This window comes from Pan troglodytes, chromosome 2, assembly GCF_028858775.2.
Source record: "Pan troglodytes isolate AG18354 chromosome 2, NHGRI_mPanTro3-v2.0_pri, whole genome shotgun sequence".
Classification (NCBI taxonomy): Eukaryota; Metazoa; Chordata; class Mammalia; order Primates; family Hominidae; genus Pan; species Pan troglodytes.
The window spans coordinates 64156799-64172929 of record NC_086015.1 but is presented as its reverse complement, the minus strand read 5'-3'; the positions used below and the strand labels follow the sequence as shown (position 1 = coordinate 64172929).

At 41.2% G+C, this 16131-nt stretch overlaps 1 protein-coding gene and 1 long non-coding RNA gene across 19 annotated transcripts in view; one reads left to right on the top strand and one right to left on the bottom strand.

Annotated features, from left to right (window-relative positions):
• Positions 1 to 16131, top strand: part of FHIT (fragile histidine triad diadenosine triphosphatase) — a 1502083-nt gene that overhangs the window by 1075310 nt on the left and 410642 nt on the right. The gene's annotated exons all lie outside the window — the stretch shown is intronic.
• Positions 1961 to 13447, bottom strand: LOC107970406 (uncharacterized). Its single transcript, XR_001713014.4, has 2 exons — positions 13326 to 13447; positions 1961 to 3064 (listed from the first exon to the last, which is right to left on the bottom strand). It is a non-coding gene; the product is annotated as an uncharacterized LOC107970406 (long non-coding RNA).

Here is a 16131-nt window from a genome sequence, read left to right as displayed (position 1 = left end):
AAAAAAAAAAAAAAAAAATATATATATATATATATATATATATATATATATATATATTAGAAACATGGAGATAGTTTAGCACCACCATTGATCCTGAAAATATTTTAGCACTCACAGTGACTGCACTGAATTTAATGTCCTTTTCTCGATTTTCTCTGCTGAGGGAGAAAGAGGGAAAACCCAGAGAAAGGGCTCCTCCTGACCCCACAGAGTCCACTGAGAATTGAGACCAGTTGAGCAGACAGCGTGAGGAATTCTCCAAAGTTCTGCAGCCCCGGAAACATCCACCATTTCATGCTTCGTTGATCTCCACTCCTGCCTAGGCCTCACCTTCCCACAGACCTCTCAGGACCTGGCAGGGAAACCCATTTGTCATCCTGTGTCCTGGATTTAAGGACAAGCTGTTGCAGAGAAAAGGTTGTACATTTAAGGATGGTGGCTGTTCATACTTTTTTTCTCTGAAATAAACTCCTAAGAGCAGTGTGCCTTGGTTATAAGCCACTGAAAAATGGAAAGCTGCATCCATAGATGAACATTCACTTTACCCAGTCTAATTCATACCAGGGTGGCTGACTCAGAAAACTGCACTACCACAAGTATCATTAGAGATACTTGAGATTCACTGGTCAATAGACGGCCAAGTGAGGTTGCCTTCTTCCCAGGTGTGCCTGATGGATGGAATCTGGACCCTAAGATACCAGTCAGGGAATGGTGGGTCCCTGTTGCATAATCCATCATGATCTTTCAACCTGAGAGGCTAGCTTTGGATGGGACAGTCTGTTTAAGGTTGTAGCTGATTTCAGTGTGGAAATGGACAGAAAGTAGTTGGTCCAATGCCGTGCTCATAGTAAGTCTTCAGCAAATTTCAGCTGCTGTAATCATGATTTATAATTGCTTTTCAGATACCATGATGAATTAAAATAATGGTATATACATACAGAATGGAGATAGGGGGAATGTGTTTTATTTGTTACCCATATCATACAGTAAGATGTAGGTGAAGCAAGCAGAATATGTGGTAGCAATCTTTATATCACTTCTACTGAAATGTTAGATACAGAGAAAATGTGTTGAATATGTCCAGTTTTGTTTCTTTAATGGAGTAAATTGGATCATTTCTATTGCTAGTAGACAGAAGACCTCTTTCCTGCAACAGCCTGGACAGTCCTGCTTGGAGAAGCCTCTGCCCATCTCACACCAGCCTTGTCTCAGGATCCAGCCACCCTGGCTGCCTTTTAGTTCCTCACATATACTAAGTTTTTTCCACTACATGGTCTCTGTTCCTGCTGTTCTTTCCGTTTTCCCAACATTTTTTCTGCCCCTATCCCACGTCTTTCTTTCTCTTATTCTAACAAAACACACTTCAGTCCTGGTGCGGTGGCTCACGCCTTTAATCCCAGCACTTTGGGAGGCCAAGGCAGGCGGATCACCTGAGGTTGGGAGTTCGAGACCAGCCTGACTAACATGGAGAAACTCCATGTCTACTAAAAAAAAAAAAAAAAAATACAAAATTAGCCAGGCGTGGTGGTGCATGCCTGTAATCCCAGCTACTCGGGGGGCTGAGGCAGGAGAATCACTCAAACTTGGGAGATGGAGGTTGCAGTGAGCCGAGATTGTGCCATTGCACTCCAGCCTGGGCAACAAGAATGAAAGTCCATCTCAAAGCAAACAAACAAACAAACAAAAAACCCATACTTCTTCTAGGCCTATTTATTACCTGGCTCTCAACTAGTATTTTCACTCCCTTAACTAGCTCTCCTGACTTCCCGAGCTCAGTTTCATTCCTCTGTTCCTTGTATTTGAAGAGCCATGCACCTTTTGTTGTATTAAGAAACTTATGTGCTTGTTTGAATAATACCTATCTCCCCTACTAATCTGGATATTCTGTAAAAACTGGGGCTGTTTGGATTTTTGTTCATGATTATGTTCTCAGCATTGGTTCACTACCTGATACGTGAAAGGCATTTAATAAATGTTTAATGATCTGAGGGGTCAAGAGGGATCACTGAGGCCAGTAGTACGATACAAATCTGGGCAACATAGTGAGATCCCATTTATAAAAAAAAATAGCTGGGCAGGGTGGCACATGGTTATAGTCCTAACTATTTGGGAGGCTGAGGCAAGAGGATTGCTTGAGCCCAGGAGTTCGAGGCTACAGTGAACTGTAATGATGCGTCTGCATTCCAGCCTGGGCTGTATTCAGGACAGGATCCTGTCTCCAAAAAAAACGAATGAATGAATGACTAAATGAATGGATGAATGTGGAATGAAGGAAGGAAAGTTAATTTAAAATTTAAAAACTTCCAAGAATAGAAGGCTGTGAATTTAAAAGCCACCAAATACTACATCGTGAAAAAAGAAAAGTGGCAATTTTACTCTGAAATTTTACATTTTCTTTGGAAAATGAGATGGAAACCATTCAGCAATTCAGCATCCAGTTGGCACCCACAATTAGTCATCTTCTTTGAAGTGTCTGTTTTTGGAGAGGTTTGCTTTGATAGGAGTCACTAAATGGCAGGCTGGTGGGAGTACCACATCATATGGCCAAAGAGAACATCACCCAAAGGCTCCAAGTACACATAAACCTTCCTCTCAATATGTAGTTGTCTGAATGTTTCTGTAGAAGGGAAGAGTCCTTTTATTTGCTGCAAATTGTAGCTTTGGAACCAATAGTAAAAAGTAATTTCCAGGAGTAACTATTTGTTTTACATTAGCTGAAGGAAAGTAGGTATTTAAAAAAAATGGCATCCCTCAGAAATATTGCCCTAAATTGAAATTTCAAAAAGAAAAGCAAGATAAAGTTAAATTAAAAGATAGAAATATTTTGACTTTCTTGTGGTAATAGGAAATGGAGGGTCTTTGAAAAATGTTTAATTTTATCAGTTCCCAAAGGGTCTGTTGGGGATAGAAAGTTGGGCCTTTTCTTTTCCCTAGGCCTCTAGTTCTCCCCAATAAGTTGGCTCCTTGTTTTTGCTTGTCCAGTTAACCTGTTCTGAAAACCAGGAATTTGAGATTGCATGCCTTGTTCTTAGGAGAGTTGCTCAATATTTTGACACTGGTCTTCCTGTTTGTGGGAGAAAAAATAGATAATTAAATAGGTTTATCTATTAAATTATATAGATTACCTGTTCATAAATATCTGCCAAAAACTAAATACTATTTGGAAGTAATAATTTTTCTGGGGTCAGATAGATATGGGAGAATGTTATTTTTTTTCCCAGTGTTTGATCTTGCTAGGATTTAGACAGAAAGGAGAAACCTGCTTTGCTTTTCTTTCATTTTTAAAAGATATGAATATGGAAGATAATTCATGAGTTAACAAATAATCATTAAAAAAATTATTGAACAATAATTTGAAGTCTTCTCGCATCAACTCTTGTCCTAAGTGCTGGGGTCACACTGGTGAGCAAGACATGGTCCATTTGGTAAGGTGGATGTACTTAGAATGATTTCTTCACATTTATACTCATGTGGGATGGATTATCAGTTGCAAGTGATAAGAATGCATGTCAAAGTAACTTCAGCCAACAGGAGGAGTTATTGGCTCAAATAGTGGGGATACCAAGCTTCATTCATGGTTGGATTTACAGAATCACATATTGTTGGGAATCTCTGGCTGTCTTTCATATCCACTTCCTTCTGTGATTCCTTTGTACTCTGGAAGATTTCCTTCGTATGGTGATAAGGACACTTGTCCAGCCACTTGCCAACCTGATTACCTCCATCCATCTTATTAACCTGCTGTCAAGAAAGCCACTCTCTTCCAGTGGTTTCAACAAAAGTCCTTGGACCAACTCTCACAGGAAAGATGAAGTCAGGGAATGGATTATTCAGTTTAGTTATATCCCTGTACCCAGAAGGCACCTTCTCCAATCATGTGAACTGAGAGTAGGTGAAAAATGATTCTCCCAAAGGAAAATCAGGAGAAATGCTGGATCATCGAAAACAGCAGAGGTCCATTCCATGTAGCATTGTCATTTCAGGCATGTGTAGTACTTCCTCTTTTTCTTGCCAATTGAAGCAGGTTTACAGATTCGTGCTGTAGGGTAGCTTTGCTTCCATTTTTATTCTACCTCCTCCCTCCCGGGAACTGTTTCATCCCCACTTTGTTGCATTCTTAAGTTGAAGTTTGGGTGGCCTCGGAGATCCAAGTTCTTCTAACAGCTGGAGATTTCTGCTGAATGTCACCAGGGAACCTGGTTTCTCTTCTCCAGGGGACTTTTTGTCTCCTGAAGATGTGGAAGAATCTTCCCTGTCACTGACCTTTTATTGACTTAGGATATTACTTTCCCAAAATATACTAAGGATTATTCTAACCTTTGAAAGGGGAACATGGGTTGTGATGTTTCTAAGGGCCTTAATAGTTTTCCGTTTCTCTATGGAGTTGCAAAGATTATTTCACTTTGACTTATATAATTTGTCAGTTTAAAACAACAATTATCACCAAAAGATGGTTTTTAATGTTTTCATTATGTTGCCTCCCTATGCAATCAAACAAAGAACACTGTATGTGACATTTATAAATTAGCCAACATGCTTTTGCTGTTCTTCCTGCCCTGTGCAATGATGCATGTTTATTTCTACCTAGTTTGTGGAGCCCGGAATAACCACACTGTTTTCAGGGTATTACAGTACCCCTGAAAGCTGTGAGATCCTTCAGATATTCCTTTTGTTTCATTGGAATTTCTCTTCGTGTGTGTCTATTTAGAGCTGTGAAGTGGCAGGAACGGGGGCAGGAAACAAACGTGGATTGACGTATCGGCACGTTCTTTCATTATTTTGGCACACACAATTTTGAACAGTCTTTCTAGCTGATAGCATGTGCTGACCCAAACTCACTTTCTTATTTGGTTGAAGAGAATCCTTTGACAATCTAGGTCATCCACGTACTTTTACCCCATATTCAAAGAATCCTCCAACTGTATTTCAAGTGCTCTGGAAGGGGCCTGAAGCCAAGCAGTGAATATAGCAGCACACATCCCGATATGTCAAGTTAGTGTTTCAGGTTTGATATCTGCTGGGGTTTGCAGCTCTTTCACCCAAGAGCTTTAAACAGGATTCACCAGAGCAGAGGAGAGAAAGGAAGAATCTTCAGATGCTTGACTGCTGTGGCAGAAAGAGTATCAATCGTTACAAAAATAACCTTCAACCTTTTAGCTTCACTGTGTGGTGCCATTGACAAGTTACAGGAGATATACCGTTGCCTGACATGAAAAAGCTGACTTGATGAAATGCAGGATAATGTCCCCTGTCTTACCTTTCAAAAACACGGTTCTTCCTTTTTCACTTTATCTTCTTTGAAAGTGAAGTCAATAATCTCAACCAGTATGAATTACTGGGTTTTATTTTCTCCTCCCTTGATGCCCCCACCCTGTGCTGGCAGAGCCTCTGGCAGGCAGAGTGGACACCTGCTTTTCCAAGATCATTGGGAGAGGGGATTCTTCTTTGAGTCCTGGAGAGATATGCCCAAGAGTGGTCCTTCACCTTGGAGCTGGCAAGCTCAGATCATTAGCTTGATGGTTGGTATTGGCAGAGATCCATTAACAGGAACCTTGCGTAATCAGAGGGCTCATGGAAGCTGTTAATAGACGATGTACTTGAAAATGAAGGGTAAAATCTGCTCCATGTGTTAGATTAATTACATCGGCCTAACAATCACAGAGAAGCAGTAGAAGATATCTCTCTGGAGGGATGAAGTCTGTCGGTCTCTTGTTTCATTCATTCATCCAACAGGCAATTCTTTCAAGTGTTTATTGCCAGGCCTCCGTCTGTGTACTGACTAGGAATTTTTGGAGTTTCTGCAACTATGAACATCAAAATCAGAAATAAATTCATAGTTAACTATAGCAACTTGATCAACTCAGGACAAGTTGATAACAAATTTGTTTATTATTTACTTACTTATTGAGACAGGGTCTCACTCTGTTACCCAGGCTGGAGTGCACTGGTGTGATCACGGCTCACTGAGTTCTCAACCTCTCAGGCTCAGCCCATCTTCCCCCTCCAAATAGCTGGGACTACAGGTGCATACCACTACACCTGGCTAATTTTGCTTTTTTTCTGTAGAGGTGAGGTCTCACTGTGATGCCCAGGCTGGTTTCAAATTCTTGAGCTCAACTGATCTGCCTTAGCCTCGCAAAGTGCTGGGATTACAGGCATGAGCCACTACGCCCTGCCACAAATTTTAATTTTTTACAAATGTTATTATCTGAAGCTAGATTCTGAGCAATTCTCCACTTTCATGGCAGGATAGGCAACAGGACAACAATGAATTTTCTGTGAAATTAATGAAGATTGTGCAGTTCATTCACAGATATCAGAACATAGTTGCCCTCTAATCGTTCACTAAGCATCTTCCTTCACAATTATTGCAATGCCCAGTTATCCTCTAAGTCCTGTGTTTGTAATTCAGTTGGTTTATACTAGTTGCATTTCTATCATGCTACTTACTGAGTTTCCTCTATTGGTAATTAAGAGTCTAAACTGCAAAATGCAAATATGTGTGTGTGTGTGTGTACACATATGCATGTGTATATATGGATATATTTACATACATGCACAAACTTTGATTAGATAATGCCTACTAGAATAAGAGGTGTGTTTCAAGTAGTATGCAATGTATTATTTTAGTCAACAAATAGTTATCAAGCATCATACTTCTATTGTTCCAGAAGTGGGATATCTATGAGGCTTAAAGTGATGGTGACATTCACAAAACACTTGACTGTGTATGGCACTTTATTTCCACAAGTACCAAAAATAACACAAAACAGATTATAGGATAAGAGGTTAATGAGGCAGAACTCTTAGAAAGGGGAGAAAGACAGTCTTTGAGCAGAAATCTGATGAAAGTGAAGACTCCTTCATGTGAATAACTGGGTAGTGTCGAGGGGTGGGAGAGTTCCCATGCAAAGCATGGTGTGTGTTTGGCATATTTAGGGAGCAGAAAGTAGTCTCACAGGTGCATGACTAGAGCAACTGGACTGTCAGCCACATGGATAAGGTCAACCTGCCCTATCTAGGGAGGCAAGTACAAATAGTTTCTGAAGGCCCTTGCTGCTTGCTCTTCCTATTCTCTCCTTCTCACCCTAGATATAATATTTGGTATTAAGGTGGCAGGGCACTCCCTTAAGCTCACCAAAGAAAATGGAAATCTAGTTAGGGAAAGAGAAAACAAAAATATGCTTTGCTTTCAGAAGAGAAACCCAGGACATGAAAGCAACACAGTTTTATGTGTCCATCTGTCTGTGACATTTTTAAACGTATAATGTGAAGGTCATAGGGTCCAAGTTCTGGAGATAGATTGCTGGGATTCGTCTTTGCTGTCTCACTAATCTTTGTGTAGCCTTAAGCCTGAATTCCTTCATCTTTCCACTGGAGATAATAATAGTACCTTACTTTCAGGGTGAATCTGAGAATTAAGTGAGATAGTACATGGGTACTGCTTTGCACACTGCTTGACATGTTCTGAGCACTTAACACATATTGGATGTATGTTTATAATAAGGACAAATATTTGTCCCTGGAAGTTTGAAATAGCAGCCAAAGATGAGTATGCATTCAGTTCTTGTAGTGTTTATGTAATGTCTTCAATTTGTACATAGGAATAGTTGGCCCATAATTCTGAACCCTTTGGATGCATAACTCCTCTTCCAAAACCTTCCTCAAAAATACATTTCCTGTTCCTAACACCCCTGGGTAATGCTTCTTTTCTAGTTACCTCATGCTTTGACAACCCTATTTTTTTCCAAGCCCAAATTATGGAAAAACAGTCCTTACAGTAGAAACAAGCCAATGTTAGCCACTTTTTAATTGATTCTCATGATTTGCTTAAACATAATATTGGAGGTAGAAAAAAGAGCACAATATTACAGGAGCCTTTCCTTGATGTATGTGAGAAAAATTGGCCTTTTGTGTTTATAAAGTGAGTTTTTATGGAACAGTAGATAAAAAGAGCAAAGGAGGCATTTTTGTAAGTATAAAAAAATGCCATAGATGTCCGGTGAAGAAAACAGAAGTTGCTGTAAGGTATCACGATCCTATTTATGTTTCACACGTAAATATATGTTTCACACGTAAATATACACACACAGCCCTGAAATTGTTCACCGAGGACACCTCTCAGTAGTGGGACCTGTATTTTTCCTGTTATACTCTTCTGTATTGTTTGCTTCTACCAATATCCTTTTTATGTTGGTATATATGAGCATATATATTTACTCCTTGAGGGAGTAAGGGGAAAAGGAATTTCTTTAAGGAGAGGAGAAGAGGCAGAGGGTGTACTTTTTCCCTTTGCTTATTTGAGCAAAGATAGGTATCTTTATAATCTCATTTGACATTCTTAGTCTTAGTCTTCATTTTGTATCCCTGACAGGCTACCATGTCTATTGCAAAATATTGTGGTCTTCCAAGCTATTCTAATTAATGCTCACCCATAACAAGTTGGAAATAACATCACTTATGACAATGAGCTGTATGGATTCCCCATTCTTGGAAGTGGCATGAATGGTATCTCCCACATGCATTAGTGACGCCCATGTACCCTTTGTTTCCATTCTTTAATTCCTAAAGTTCACCACTTTCCAAATGACAGTTGCACTGAAGGCACTGGAGATTTAAGCCTAAAAAACATTCTTCTGGTGGAAATAACAGACATGGAAACAACAGGGTGAATGCTTGGGCAGGCATTCATTCATTCACTGAATATTAATTGAGCATCTACTCTGCGTGTGGTGGACCTACAGCCAGGGAGTAGCATCAGCAGCTTCCCTGGCACGGTGGGTTTTCTCTGCTAACACTGAGCTCACAGCCTGCTGTTCCTGTTTGTCATCATCCTCATCACTTCCTTTTGGCTCCCATCTGACTTACTTGACTCATTCAGGTTATTTGCCTGGCTTGTGAAAATGTCTGGGTTTCAGATCTGTGATCTAAACTGCCTAGGAAATTAAATTCAGTCTGAATAAAACTTGTTTTTGCGTTGTGACTCTCTGTGGCATTTCACACAAGTCGGTTGTTTCTAACTGGGTTATCTGTCCTGGAAAATTGGAGTTTGGTATGCCAACAGGACAGAGCCATAGGGAAGAATGGAGATTTGGACTGGTATGTAGGTATAATTAGGCAAGGAAATAACTTGGCCAAGGTAAAATTCTGCTTTAAATGTACTCTCTTAGCTTTAGATTGAACTATCCCAAACTAGGAGTGAGGGTGGAGAAAACACTGGCAAAGCACTGGCAAGCCCAGTGGTTGGCAGATCAAGAGCACTGAGCACACCTGTAGGCCAAATAATTAACTTGACAGCTTTATAGGATTGCTCTCCTTCTCTCTCACCTCTTTTATTTTTTTTTTTTTGACCAATTACTTTCAATAATGATGGCAAGTCAGCATCTCCCCCTGACTGCGTTAGAGATTAGAATGTCAAAAGGGCCTCTGTAATGTCTTCTGTGTCTTAATAAACCTGTCAGTTGAGGTTACATTATTTTCTAATATCCATCACGGAAACATGGGATGGTGCAGCTGGGCAAAGATGCCAGGTCATGGTGTGTGTTTTTAGATGGGTGTGATTTGACACATCCCAGCAGTGTCATGGCTGCATGGCAATACTTGAAAGAACAGCCTCTTCTTTTAGTTAGGGCCCTGCTGCTATTTTGGTGGGATGTCATTCTGACACCTGTTTGTGCTGTGGGGGCTGCTGATAACCTCTCAACACCTTTGGCAGGAAGTTCTGCTGATGTGTTAGGTGTTTGGTTAATGTCCATCCTGCCAGGGATTCATTTCCCCTGACCTGAACTCTGCTGGCATTATTTTTTATTCAAAAAAGCTTCAGCAATCTTCCACTAGCTACCTACTTAAGTTTATGATCTCCCACCAAACCTTTTTTAGGGAGAAATTCCAAAAAAAATGTTTTTCTTGGAATCCTGCTTTGAGCCAGGCATGCCCCTGAACACTGGACATTTAAGGGTGAGCAGAAGCCAGCACTGTCTCTGCCTTTAAGAAACTCATTTTCACGTGGAGGAGATGGTCAAAGAATGACAGAAGCACATCCTGTGCTCTGGAGCCAGTGCTCTGAAGATAAGGAAAGTGATTCTAAAGAGCAGTAGATCAGTGTTTCCCAACTAGGAGTGATTTTTGTCCTCTAGGGACTTCTGGCAACGTCTGGAGGCATTTCTGGTTGTCAGAACTGAGGGGTAGGTGCTACCAGCATCTAGTGAATGCTGCTAAACTTTCCATGATGCTCGGTGCAGACCCCACAACAAAGAATCACCCGGCCCCAAATGTGAACAGTGTTGAGGGTGAGAAACTCTGCTGTAAACCATAGAAATCTGGCCTGGCCAGGGATGCTGGAGAGGCTTCCTCCAGGGAGGTCTGAAGGGTGAGCAGGAGTCAGCAAGGTGGCAGAGATGGGTAGGGAACAGTTTTCTTGACAGGGGAACCACATGTACAAAGGAAAGCACAGGGGGCCTTGGAGGAACAGAAGGAGGCTTCTGTGGCAGTTAACAGGAAGAAAGGGGGCTGATGTGTACGTGGAGGGGTGGTGGTTGTGGACTACCCAGGGCCTTATATGTCCCAGGGGGTCATGCAGGCTTTTCACATTAGGTGAGATGTAAGGGGAGTTCAAGAACACGCGTGTAGGTAAAGGTAGTACCTACCTACCTTTGGAGGTGACATAGTAGCATGTATTGTAACAGAAAAGAGCACTCATTTTGGAGGCAGATACAACTGGGCTTGAATCTGTGCTCTGTTTCTTAGGACCTGGGTGAGTTTGGACACCTTACTTGACCTGTGCAGTTCTCAGTTTCCAGGTTAGGAACATCTTACAGGGCCATAGGGCAGTGAAAGAGATAATGTGTGCACAATGTCTTTTGCAGAACTTCCCCTCATGTCTTCAGTCCAGCCTAGGCTAAAGGCGTCTTATCCAAAACCAAGAGCTCTGTGTGAGAAACTAGGACCTTTGTTAGAATTTTTTAAAGTTCTGGGTCTTGCCTCAAACAGGGGTGCTCTGTACCCTGGAAGAACTTGCTAGTTTTGTTGTAAGCCTGAGACCAATTCTCATAGGGAAGATTCTATCAGGTCTTGTGGTTGAAATGTTTACCTTAGTCAAAAATTCCAATTATAATCCAGGTCTCTCAATATCCAGGGAAGCCATAGGGGAATGATGTAGTTGTGAACAGTGTTTTTAGAAGTTTATAGGTAGGAGTATAGCGTAGTGACTAAAAAATGTTGGCTCTGAAATCAGTCATGGGTTCCAATTTTAACTTCTCCTCATATTAATTGTGATTGCTAGCGAGTTTCTCATCTATAAAGAAGGTAAAAATGAAATGCATTTCATAAAGTTAGCATTAGAATAAGATGAAGTCTATACACAAGCACACAGTAGGGCATCTGATAATACAGAATATTTAACAAATAGCACTATCAGAAGAAAACCAGATGCCCCACTACTATGATCCCGTGGTCAACCTGTTTTCTAAATATTTAGGGAAACTGAGGCTGGACTGCACGATCTCATTGGTTACATAAATGAGTCAATAAAGAAATCCAGAAATAAACAAGTACTTGAGAATTTGTAACCGACCCTTACTTCTGGCATTTGGCCTAAATTCTTCCTCTTCTGTAATAAAGGACTTAAATAAGCAGGTGACTATAGAAAATGTACAGGTTTATTGCAAGAGTAAAATTAAAAGATCTACGTTGGAAATCATTATAAAATGACACAACAAAATTTTAAAAAATATTGAAAATGGTCTTTCCTTTATTGGAAACCTAAAACGTAATGCCCTCAAGGAAGCTTTCCTATGTATAGTAATAGCACTAGAATGGCCTTTCAGGTCATTCTGCCCCTTCCTCTGTCTCCTCACAGAGCTGGACTTTTGAAATTTCTAGGGCTTTCCATACTTTTCTAACATTTCCCCATACATTTCTCCTGGTGATCTGTCCTGTACTGTGGCTTTGCTGTTGAAAATTCTTTCCAACGTCCGGTTTACCTTCTTCTTGCTGTTAGCATCAGTGTCGCCTTTAATCCAATCTCAGCAGAGAAGAGTGATCTACTTGTGCCCATTGAAGGGGTGACTTTATCCACCTGTGATAATGCAGTGAGCTCCTCGAGGAAGCAGGCACCATCGAGCCTGATGCACATTGATTTTCCCAGGTGCCCCTCTTTGTGTGTCTCCATATGCTGATTGTGACTTTCAGCCCTGTTTTCCTTTCATGTAGTAGACATAGAGGCACACAGCTGCTTGTTTATTTCTGCTTCTTCTGTTGGTTCTGGGTTTTTTTTTTTCCCCAAATGCAGGTCCCTCCTGAGTTACCTACCTCAAAACACTCTCCATGTGCGGCGTACCTTCTGTTCCTGGCAAGCGTCCTATCCCCTAAGCACACTCCTTTGTTTTTCTTCCAGGAGGAATCATGCCCTTGGAAGTGTCTTCTTTCTTGATGACTAAGTCACGCCAACTCTAGCAGAGCAGGACTGAGCTCAGGCCTTAAGGGTAGACTTGGCATTTGTGAATTACACTATTAATAATTGTGCACATGAAATACCCGGAGATTCCTAAGCACTGGCACAAGTCAGGCCCTACCCTCATCACAGTTGTGGAAATTAAACATTTATTCAGGATTGGCCATGACTATGGCAGGCAGGCAGACGTTGTGCCGTTTTGCTTTTACAAGCTTCATGATGCCCATGGGAAGGGTTTGGTTGTTTCAACTGCCACAGGCTTTTCAGCCATAAGGACAACGCAGTTGGCTATGCTGCCGATTTGCCACCTTTTAATAGCCTGATAATTAAACGTGATGGGCAGATAAAAATAGAGAGACCGAACATAGCCACACAAGTCAGTTCTTCTGTTATTGTCATACTCGTTAGGAGGTATATGGCTGAAGGACAGAAGCCAAGTCAGATTTTAAGTGGCCAGTAACTCAGTCATATCTTTTTGCTATTACAAGAATTTTACAAAAGAAATACATTGTTTCTTGTGTAAGAGTATGGATTGCATAATCGTCTTTTTTTTTGCTTTGTTTGGGATAAAGTTAAAAATTTCTTAATGAAAATTATCAGGATCGTATTGTCTGTTGTTCCTACTTCAGGAGAAATTTGAATTTGTATTTTAATTAACCTCTCTCTCACACTCACACACATGCTCTCATTCTCACTCTCATTCAGCTCTGTTTTACAAGTAACAATGTGTTATTGGTTTGGAATTGATTTGGGTGTCATATGTTGTCATTTGATAAAAAACAGTTTAGCTAAGCTGCTTGACATTACAACAGCTGGTAATGTCACTTTTGTTAATGTCTTTAACCACATTTTTAACAAAACAGCAGATGCTCACCACAAAAAGCCATTTTCTTTCTCTACTCGATTGTGTAAAATCAGCTCAACTAAGGGCTCCAGCTTGAGAAGAAGTCCTGTGAGTGGATGGCTTGACCTCAGAAGAAGATAGGTTTTGAGGTTCTTGATTCCTTGGCAACATTAGAACAACAACAAAAAAGATAGTTGTAAAAACAATGCAAAATAGGTTTCTTCTGTAGGAAGAATGCTCTAAAAATGTGGAAAATGTGGTGGCTCATGAGGAAGCCAGGAAGTCTTGGCCTTATGACCATGAAGCAGCCAGTTCAAATGAGCAGTCATGGCCATGGTGTGGGAGAACTGTGTGCCATCTAGCGGTTGGAGGATGTCATCATCACTTCGGAATCTCTAATTTTTAGGGGAAAACATACTACCTTTTCCTCTTCCCTCTCTTCCTCCCTTTCTTAACCAAGGCATTTTCCACCTTGTAAACATACACACACAGACACACACACACACACAAACACACACACACACACATAAGCACAGAATGGGTTTAGTTTTCTGAAACATTTGAGTCGTGCAGCACAGACTTTAAAAATTTTCCCCGAAAGATTTCCGTCAATATGTTTCTCTGTATAGCAGACATCTTAGTTTTAAGTCTTACCCTATGTTCATAATTTTTACTGCCTTGTTTGTATTTGGAACAAGGCAGTGTAGTATCATGCAAATTATGACTCTCGTTTGCTCATTTGTGCATGCATTGAGCGAGTGTTTCTGGAGCCGCTGTTGAGTGTGAGGCAATGTGTCCTCATGGTTATGAGCATGTTCCCTGGAGTTAGAGGGCAGTTATTTGGTGTCTCCACCATTTATTAACCTAGTGACTTGGGGTATGACACTTGGCTCATTTGTCCTTCAGTTTCCTCAGCTTTGAACTGGGGATAATTCTAGCATCTACCATGTCGATTTTTTGGATGGATAAAATTATTTAATCTATGTAAAATTAATAGATGTATAAAAGCAATGCCTGGTGTATGGAAAGTGCTAAAAAACATTGAGTGTTACTATTACTGTACTAAAAAGGTAGATTGCTAAGAAGGTGTGTGCTTTTTAACCTATTGTGGTAGACTCTTCAACTTCCTTTCTACCCCCTTATAATTTAATTTAAACCATGCAAAAATTGGCTTGTGAAGATATGTATAGGGGGAGAGAATCTTACCCTTTCTATATAAAAAACACACATTGGCTGGGCATTATGGCCCACACCTATAATTCCAGCACTTTGGGAGACCAAGGTGGGTGGATCCTTTGAGCCTAGGAGTTTGAGACCAGCCTGGGTAACATGGCAAAACACTGTCTCTGCTAAAATTACAAAAATTAGCTGGGTGTGGTGGCATGCACCTGTAGTCTCAGCTAGTTGGAGGGCTGAGGCAGGAGGATCATCTGAGCCCAGGAGGTTGAGGCTGCAGAGAGCCATGGTCGGGTTACTGCACTCCAGCCTGGGCAACAGAGTGAGACCCTCTTTCAAACCCCCTCCACTCAAACATATACAGTGTTATCTGTGGAATTAAATGGTGGGGGGTGATTAGAAAAAAAAGTCTAAAGAGGCTCCTTGGGGGGCAATAATGAAAAAGGTTAGCAAACATTAGTATAAAATCGGAATTAATGCCCTCTAGCTAGAGACCTCCAGGAACACACTTGGAGGTGAAGTTGGGTTCTTTGCTCATTGCAATGAGGGAGAACACATACCACAGAGAACCATAGCATATCTCAGTAAGAGGGTGTTAGAACGAATTTGGAGTTCAGTTGGGTGATTTGGGGGAGAGTCTAAGGAAGGGAGGGAGATTCATTCTGCATAGGGTGCTGTCACAAAGTGGGGGTAATTTTATGATTGGATATCTCAAATCTCTAAAGGGAAGATAGTCTAAAGTGAGGCTAAACCTGTTTTTCATAATGAAGTAGCAGTCACTCTTAGTAGCTAATGGACGGGGATGTTTGGTATCTCAGGAGTTGTGCAGTGACCTTTTCTTTCTCTGCGCTTAGAGAAAGTATGAGGCCGGGCGCGGTGGCTTACGCCTGTAATCCCAGCACTTTGCCAGGCAGAGGCAGGCAGATCATCTGAGGTCACGAGTTTGAGACCAGCCTGGCCAACATGGTGAAACCCCATCTCTACTAAAAATACAAAAATTAGCTGGGCCTGGTGGCAGGTGCCTGTAATCCTAGTTAGTCAGGAGGCTGAGGCAGGAGAATTGCTTGAACCCTGGAAGCGGAGGTTGCAGTGCACAGAGATTGCGCCATTGCACTCCAGACTGGGCAGAGATTCTGTCTCAAAAAAAAAAAAGAGAGAGAAATTATGAAATAGTCTTGTTTTGTCTTACTTTATCATGGTCTCAGAGTGGGTTTTCTTGAGCTGTTTGTGTTCTGTGACATTGTTTATGCCCAGCAGGATAATAATGTGGCCTGGCTATGAGTGCCAGGTTAGTTTCTAACAGTGAGGCCCAGCTATATGTGTTGAGCAGTTTCCAGATGTCAAGGGTTTGCTTTTTTCTTCTTTCCTTCCTTATCAGAATACTTCCATCAGTCTTGCCAAGGATTCAAAGATGAGCTGGTAGGAACCAATTTGGACCACATAGTAGTAAGGAGAACTTTGCTCATGCTTCTAAGGAAGAACAACTAGTCTCTTTCAGGAACCGAACAAGGAAGCACAGAGCACCAATCGCTACATGCAGCCATCTCATCACCATTCAGGGAACTAGCCTGAAGACAAAGCCTTCACAAGGTCACTAGAGCAAAAAGCTCAGAAGATCTGGGGTCACCCGTAACATTGTGAAGTCACTGAATCTGCCCGA